The sequence below is a fragment of the Arachis ipaensis genome, chromosome B9, assembly GCF_059453495.1.
Source record: "Arachis ipaensis isolate K30076 ecotype BB chromosome B9, ASM5945349v1, whole genome shotgun sequence".
Lineage (NCBI taxonomy): Eukaryota > Viridiplantae > Streptophyta > Magnoliopsida > Fabales > Fabaceae > Arachis > Arachis ipaensis.
The window spans coordinates 46,324,915-46,333,729 of record NC_142444.1 but is presented as its reverse complement, the minus strand read 5'-3'; the positions used below and the strand labels follow the sequence as shown (position 1 = coordinate 46,333,729).

Here is an 8,815-nt window from a genome sequence, read left to right as displayed (position 1 = left end):
TTAAAAGAAGACATGATTATTGGAATTGAAATTGAATTAAAGAGAAATAATCCTTGCATTAATTAATCATAAAAGTATCTGAATGACAAAATTGAACATAACAAAGAACATGGAAGAATAAAACCAAGTTAAGAGAACAAACTAGAATGATGAAGTCTTGATGAGGAAATAACTCTTCTCACTGTTCCAATGCTAAGGCCAATTAAAAATTACAATCCTAAAAACTAGAGAAAAAAACCTAAGAGAGTGAAAAACTAGATCTAAAAAAACTGAATGAATGTCTCTGTTGTTTCTGCATATTCTCTAACTCTAGTCTGCTGTTCCGGGCCAAAAACTGGGCCGAAATAAGGTCCAAAATCGCCCCCATCGAATTCTGCAGATTATGCAGATCGCACATGTCACGCGATCGCGTCGTCCATGCGGACGCGTCGCTTGTGCTTTTTCCTCTCCACGCGTTCGCGTCGTCCACGCTACCGCGTCGCTTGTTCCTTCCAATCCGTGCAGCCGCGCAAGCCATGCGGCCGCGTCACTGCGATTTGTGCTCCTTCGCGCGGTCGCGTGAGCCATGCGACCGCGTCACTTCTCGCTGGTTATATCCTCAAATTCTTGTGTTCTTTCCATTTTTGCTAGCTTCCTCTCCAATCTCCATCTCATTCATGCCCTATAAGGCCTGAAACACTTGACACACAGATCACGGCATCGAATGGAATAAAGGAGAATTAAAAGTAAATAATTAAATTCTCTAGGAAGCAATTTTCAAACATGTACTGAATTTAGGAAGGAAATCTAAATGCATGCTAAATTGATGAATAAGAGGGCAAGGATCATGACAAAACCACACAATTAAACACAATATAAACCATAAAATAGTGGTTTATCAGTTAATCAAGTGCTTGACCTCTCCTTATCCCCTAAGATTTTCTTTTACCTGTTTTAACTGACAAAATCTTTTAGTTCTAAAAAATAACAGTGAACCTCTTTCCAAGCTATTAAGGGTAGAAAAGTGTTCTCTATTTTTGAAGAGTCTTTTAATGTCTTTAAAAACTATTACTTCAAAATTTGACTTGTTGAGGGTGTGTCTGACCTTTCTATATGAATGAAAAATTCCAATATATGTTCCGTCTGTACTTTGAGGCAGATTCTATGGTTAAAAGGTACAACTTTAAGAAACTTGATGAAGAGAAATAGTTGATTGTGATTTTGTTTTAAGAATGTTGGGTCAATCTCTGAATCTCAAAACCAAGAAATTTCTGATAGCCAAATCGAGTTATGTGCGGACTGAGTTAGGTAGATAGTTGTTTTTTGGTTTAATTACTCTGTTAGTCCCTATAGTTTCGCAAATTTTTCAATTATGTCCCTATACTTTTTTTTCTTTTTAATTGGGTCCCTGCACCAATTTCTTTTTCAATTAGGTCCTTTTTGGCAGTAATTGGCTTAATTGTATAGGGACCCAACTAAGAAAAAATTTAGTGCAAGGACCCAAATAAAAGGAAAAAAAAGTGTAGGGACCCAATTAAAAAAAATTAGTACAAGGACTCAATTAAAAAGAAAAAAAGTATAGTAAAAATTTTGCAAAACTATAAGGACCAACAGAATAATTAAACCTTGTTTTTTATAGATAGCTCTCTGTACGCACCACTTGCATATGATAAGTCTTATTTTGTAGAAAAAATGGTCAACAACTTAGACACTTATAAAAAGATCAAGCAAGCTAAGGAAAACGAAGATGCTTGCCAGGCCAAGCAACTATTGGAAAAAGAACATTTGAAAACAAAGAAAAAAATATCTAAAACTATTAAAAAATATCCAAAACCTAAAATGAAGATACATTCAAAACATAAGAAAAAAACATCCAAAACCTAGGAGAAAGAAACATCTGAAACTAGTAAAAAGAATCATCCAAAACTTAGAAGAAGAAGAAGATGGTTCAAAGGGGGAGGGCGCGGCGTCGCAGGATGACGAGTTGCAGGGGGAGACGTCGCGACACGAGGAATACAAGGAAGGCATGCGCACATCGTGGCGATAGGGTTCGGAGGGAGAGGGTGCGACATCGCTGGATGACAAGTTGCAGGAGGGAGGCACAACGTCCTGGTTTGGATGGACAGGTATAATAGGAATTCCAAGGGGGGACGCGTTTTTGTAATTTTATAATTAGGTCTTTATTTTTTGAAAAATGTGCTGCTGCATAACCAAGTGGCTGCCTATAGAGTTAGTTACTTATACTTTCTCTTTCATTTTTGTCACCCAAGAGAAAGTATAGGTAACCAATTCTAAGTGCAGCCAATTTGAACAACTTTTCAAAAATTTTCAAAAAGTTTGATTTTGAAATTCCCAAAATTTAGGATTAGGTATAGAAACACGCCATCTAACCTCAACTCCCTAGCACAACCTCCCCTCCAATTCCTTTCCCCTCACGATGCCATGACATCCCTCTAAGATTCCTCTCGAGCGCCCTCAAGGTCCACCACTCCTTGCATGCCGCCTTGTCCTCCTCCACCCCCAACTTTTCTCTCCGTGGCACCACGCCCCTCTCCATCCAACTTTGATCATTTTGGTGCCACGCCTCTCCATGCAATACCTCGTCCTGCGATGTCATGCCTTACCCCTCTAAACCTTCTTGCTGCAACGCACGCACCTCTCCTTATAGTTCAATGTGTCGCGACATCGCTCCCTACAACTGGTCGTCCTGCGACGTTGCACCCTCCCCCTCCGAACGCTTTTTTCTTAAGTTTTGGATTATTCTTTTTTCTAATATTGAATGTTTCTTTCTCCTAGGTTTTAGATATATTTTTGTTATATGTTTTGGATGTTTTTTTTGGTTATATTTTGGATATTTCTTCTTTTTAGGTTTTGGATTATTCTTTTAAATAGTTTTTTTTTTCAATAATTTTGGATGTCTCATTTTGTTCGATTTTGAATTATTTTTGAATAATTTTGGATATCTCTTTTGTTAGGTTTTGGATATTTCTATATCTAAAAGTGATGTGTTCTTAGGGGTGTTCATGGATTAGATCGGATCCGCAAAAATAAATAAATAATAAATAAATAAATAAATATTCTTCTTATGTTTTATTTCAACTAATAATTATCATATATGTTGTATTATTTTAATTTTATTATTTAAGAAAAATATGTTTAATATTATTTTAAGAGTAAACATATTTAAAATAGTAGAAAAAAAAAGAATTTTATTAATTTTTTATAAGCTTTTAAAAATATTTTTGTGTTTTGCGGATATATCCGACATCCGATCCGATTCGATCCGTAAATGTGCGGATCAGATCGGATCCACGCTTAAAAATTGCGAATATTGAATCTGATCCGATGATTTTAATGCGGATTGGATCAAGATTTTGGCCATATCCGATCCGATCCGCATTCACCCCTAGTTCTTCTTTAGCAAAATTAAAGATTTTTTGATAATCTTTTATAATGATTTTGGATATTTCTTTTTTTTTGTGCTTGTTTTTTACTGTGAATGAGAGGAATAAATAACTATTTCGAACCATGAAAGATTGGGGAGCTAATAAAACTAACCATAAAAATTGAAACTAAGGTTATATTCATACAAGATAAGTTTCGTTCGATAAAAATAACCAATTGTTATATTTTTGTTTATAATTTCGTAAATATCCCTTTTTTTTTTTCTTTTCTTTTCTCATCTTCCTTTTATAACCAGGGTCACCTTCGCTGCAAAATCCACCTTTCTCATCTTCCTTTTGAACAGCTTTTTGCTTTATTTGTACTTGTATATTCATTTCACTTTACAAAGGTATGTACTATTCATTGAGAGAATACTTATATATTGATGTGATGCAACAGAAAATTGCAAGATTAAGAGAGAAAAATAATTCCTGAGACGATAAATAATAAAAAGGTAAAGGATGAGGGTGTGACGGCGAAAAATGCCACTACTATTATCGCTGGGTTCGAGTTCAACAGGACGAGAGAGAGAAGGGGTCACCGGTGAATTTCAAATTACGTGTAGTTGAATCTAAAAATATGTTTGTTTTTATTGTTGTTATTATTATTATATCTACTTTTATCTTTTTGTTTTGATTGAGGATGAGAATGGAAAAAAAAAGAATTTTATAGTTTAAATAGATCTAGTAAAATAGTAGATTTTGTAGCAGAATTAATGGTGATTATAAAAGAAAAATGAGAATGAAAAAGAAATAAAAATTTTTTATGAAATTATAAATAAAAATTTAATAATTATACATTTTTATCAAACAAAACTTATCTTATATGAATATAACTTTAATTTTAATTTTTTTATAACTAATTTTGTCAATATTTAAATCTTTTCTATTAAAAATAGTTATTTACTTGAATTAGAATAAAAATAAAATTAAAGTGACTCTTGAGTTGAGGTATTAATTTTTGGGGGATGTTCCCATAAAGTTGCATAAAGTGTCTTTTTTTAAAGACGCTTATGTGTCATCATATTATTGGACATTCTAATGGACCGGTTTTTTTAAATTTTTTAACTAACCACAATAAAACTGATTTTTTATAACAATAATCAGTATTCTGAAGACCGGCCAGAGCGGCCAGTCTAATCGGTTCAACTGGAAACCGGCGTGAAATGGTCCGGTCCACTTTCCAAAACCAACCCCTTCCCCCTAACACCCATCCCACCCCCAATTTGTGAATCACTATCACTATCCCCCTGAACTCTGAACTCAAGATCAAACTCACCCAACCAAAACCCTAAGTTCTCCCTGCAACGGTTCTGGCGCGATGCCGCCGCCGTCCGTGCTGTCGGCGCCTCTGCTTCCTCTCTTGTAGCTCGGTGACCTCCTTCCCCCTGTCCTCGTCCTCCCTGGCTTCTCTCAAACTTGGAGCATCTTGCCACAGTGTCGCACCTGCTGTCATCTTGCTGATCGCCGTCCATGTCTTCGTCGAAGGTTAGCGACACTGCCTTCACTTCTACGGTTCTTCTCTTCCTTTTATACACTGTTGCTGATTTTTGAATGTGAAACTGTGAATGGATTAATGGAAAATCAAATCAAATGTTGTTTGTTACTGAAGGATAATTTTTGTTGCTGAATGCTGAATGTTGTTGGTAGTATTAATACTGCGCTGTTATTAATTTTCTGGTGCTGCTGCTACTGCTGTGGGTTCTGGGTTCTGGTTCTGGTGTGCTGTTGTGTGTTTTATGGCTCTGCTGTGCTGATCATCTTTCTCAATTGTCAATGTTCACTCTTCACTTGCATTGTGTTGATCACCTTTCTCAATTGTCAATTTTCTTTATCAAAACTGAGAAGGAAAATGGCAATCTGAACCAGCAAAAGGATATCCGCAGCATCAGCGTGTGCTCACAATCGCAGGAACAAGAAAACTAACTCTTTTTCTACCCTCTAGTACCTCTTCATCTTTCCTTCTATTTCTGCACTCGTTCATTGTATAGTAAGTCAACCCTTTGGATTACTGGCATAATTGAATTGGAGATTTAAGAGAGATAGTTGATTTCTTAATACTGAAAATTCACCTTTAGTTTTGACGTAATTGTTTTGTTTAGTAGGAACTAATAGAATCTCTTTATGGCTTTATCATTGTTATTTTCTAAGTTATACTAGTTTCTTGTAAGAGAATTAATGCTAGCTAGTCTGGCCTTCCGTTTTGCACAAATAGCAATATGTAAATACGGCCATTTTATCAAAACTATAATCACAATTAGGAAGTATAATTTAATAGTATATGATGCAGATATTTGAGCAGAAACAAAGTATTTGTGCATGTTGTGGAATAGGATAATAACAATTAAGAGTATTGAGTATTGATATATTTGTTATCTCTCTTTGAAATGTTACTTTCTGTATTTACTGTTTTAATTTAGCTTTGCATTCTCTCAGGACTTCTTGGAACAACATTTTAATAAGGAGGATATATATTTTAAGTAGGTTTGTTTGATTATTTTAAAAATACAAATTTCAGTTAAATACATTTTTTCAGCATCATTTTTAAGCATCACCCTTCATTCACTAGCTTAGCTTACATATTCTTTGCATTTGATAAGGCCAAGTATTTTTGCTACTTCATTTGCTGATTATTCTTTATTTCATCTAATGGATCGGAGCAAAGAATTATCACAACTAGTAATAGTTAGTCACTTTCAAAGGTTTTAATTAATTAATACTAATATCTTTTAATCAAAAACTGTTATTTATTGCCCTTTGATTAATTTATCTCATTAGGGTGCAATGGATGTTGACTCGGAACCACTCAGTTCACAAGACAACGTCGAAGATTGCATGATGACAAAGTGTGTGAATTACGTTCCGAGCACCAAGATTTTGGCATCGTTGTTAACGATCACAATTTCGTGCACAAAGTTTTTGGCGCCGTTGCCGGTGATTGTTCGAGTTTGGACAACTGACGGTTCATCTTGTTGCTCAGATTAGGTAATTTTATTTTATTTTTAAGCTTTTTTATTTCTTATTTTCGAAAATAATACAAAAAAATTTCTTCTTTTTCATTTTTCTCAAAATAATTTTCGAAAAAAAAACCAAAAAATTCTTATAAAATCATAAAAACAAAAAAATTTATGTTTCTTGTTTGAGTCTAGTGTCAATTTGTAAGTTTGGTGTCAATTGCATCTTTTTAATTTTTCTTCAAAATTTTCAAAAATTCATGCATGTGTTCTTCATGATCTTCAAGTTGTTCTTGATGATTTTCTATGTTTGATCTTTAATTTTTCTTGTTTTGTGTCTTTTCTTGTTTTTCATATGCATTTTCAATTTGTTAGTGTCTAAAGTTTGAAAATTTCTAAGTTTGGTGTCTTACATGTCTTTCTTTTCTTAAAAATTTTCAAAAATAAGTCTTGATGTTCATCTTGATCTTCAAAGTGTTCTTGGTGTTCATCTTGACATTCAAAGTGTTCTTGCATGCATTAGTTATTTTGATTCATAATTTCTATGTTTTGTGTCAACTTTGTGTTTTTCTCTTTCATCATTAAAAATTCCAAAATAAAAAAAATATCTTTCCCCGATTCTTCTCTTAAAATTCGAATATTTGAGTTGATTTTTTCAAAGATTTTTCAAAATTTAGTTGTTTCTTATGAGTCAAATCAAATTTTCAATTTAAAAATTCTATCTTTTTCAAATCTTTTTCAAAAATCAAATCTTTTTCATTTTTTCTTTCATAATTTCGAAATTTTCAAAATTTATTTTCAAAATCTTTTTCTTATTTCTATTTCATATTTTTGAAATTAATGCTAACAATTAATGTGATTGATTCAAAAATTTTTAGTTTATTCCTTGCCTAGTAAGAAAGGTTCAATCTTTAAATTTTAAAATCATATCTTTTTGTTTCTTGTTAGTCAAGTAATCAACTTCAAAATCAAATCTTTTTAATTTCCAATTCAAATCTTTTTCAAAATGATTTTCAATCATATCTTTCTCAATGTTAATCACATCTTTTTCAAAATCAATTTCAAAATCTTTTCTAACCTCTTATCTTTTCAAAATTGATTTTCAAATCTTTTTCAAATTAATCGTATCTTTTTGTTTGATTCTTATCTTTTTTAAAATCACCTAACTAATTTTCCCTCTCTAATTTTTGAAAATCACTCCTCTCTTTTTCAAAATTCTTTTTTAATTAACTATTTGTTTTAAATTTTAATTTGATTTAATTTTATTTTTCTTTTTAAATTTTTGAACTCTAACTGCATTTTAAAAGAAAAACAAAAAATATTTTTATTTTATTTTATTTTATTTAATTTTCGAGGTCTTATCTTTTCCTTCCTCTATTCTTCTCTTCTTATACTTACATAAGGAATCTCTATACTGTGACATACAGGATTCCATATTTTCTTTTGTGTTCTCTTCTTTTTCATATGAGCAGGAACAAGGATAAGAACATTCTTGTTGAAACTGATCCTGAACCTGAAAGGACTCTAAAGAGGAAGCTAAGGGAAGCTAAAGCACAACTCTCTGGAGAAAATCTGACAGAAATTTTTGAAAAAGAAGGAGACATGGCCAAAAATAATAACAACGCAAGGAAGATGCTTGGTGACTTTATTGCACCAAATTCCAATTTACATGGAAGAAGCATCTCAATCCCTGCCATTGGAGCAAACAATTTTGAGCTAAAGCCTCAATTAGTTTCTCTGATGCAACAGAACTGCAAGTTTCATGGACTTCCATCAGAAGATCCTTTTCAGTTCTTAACTAAATTCTTGCAGATCTGTGATATTGTTAAGACCAATGGGGTTGACTTCGAGGTCTACAGGCTTATGCTTTTCCCGTTTGCTGTAAGAGACAGAGCTAGAATATGGTTGGACTCTCAACCTAAAGATAGCCTGAACTCTTGGGATAAGTTGGTCACGGCTTTCTTAGCCAAGTTCTTTCCTCCTCAAAAGCTTAGCAAGCTTAGAGTGGATGTTCAAACCTTCAAACAGAAAGAAGGTGAATCCCTCTATGAAGCTTGAGAGAGATATAAGCAACTGACCAAAAAGTGTCCTTTTGACATGCTTTTAGAATGGACCATCCTGGATATATTCTATGATGGTCTGTCTGAATTATCAAAGATGTCATTGGACCATTCTGCAGGTGGATCCATTCACCTAAAGAAAACGCCTGCAGAAGCTCAGGAACTCATTGACATGGTTGCAAATAACCAGTTCATGTACACTTCTGAAAGGAATCCTGTGAGTAATGGGACGCCTCAGAGGAAGGGAGTTCTTGAAATTGATGCTCTGAATGCCATATTGGCTCAGAACAAAATATTGACTCAGCAGGTCAATATGATTTCTCAGAGTCTGAATGGATTGCAAGCTGCATCCAACAGTACTGAAGAAGCATCTTCTGAA

General features: G+C 33.5%; 1 non-coding gene across 1 annotated transcript; it reads right to left on the bottom strand.

Annotated features, from left to right (window-relative positions):
• Positions 1-8,371: 8,371 nt before the first annotated feature.
• LOC148544528 (small nucleolar RNA R71) lies at positions 8,372-8,479 on the bottom strand. The gene has a single exon (XR_015900954.1). It is a non-coding gene; the product is annotated as a small nucleolar RNA R71 (small nucleolar RNA).
• Between the last annotated feature and the right edge of the window lie 336 nt (positions 8,480-8,815).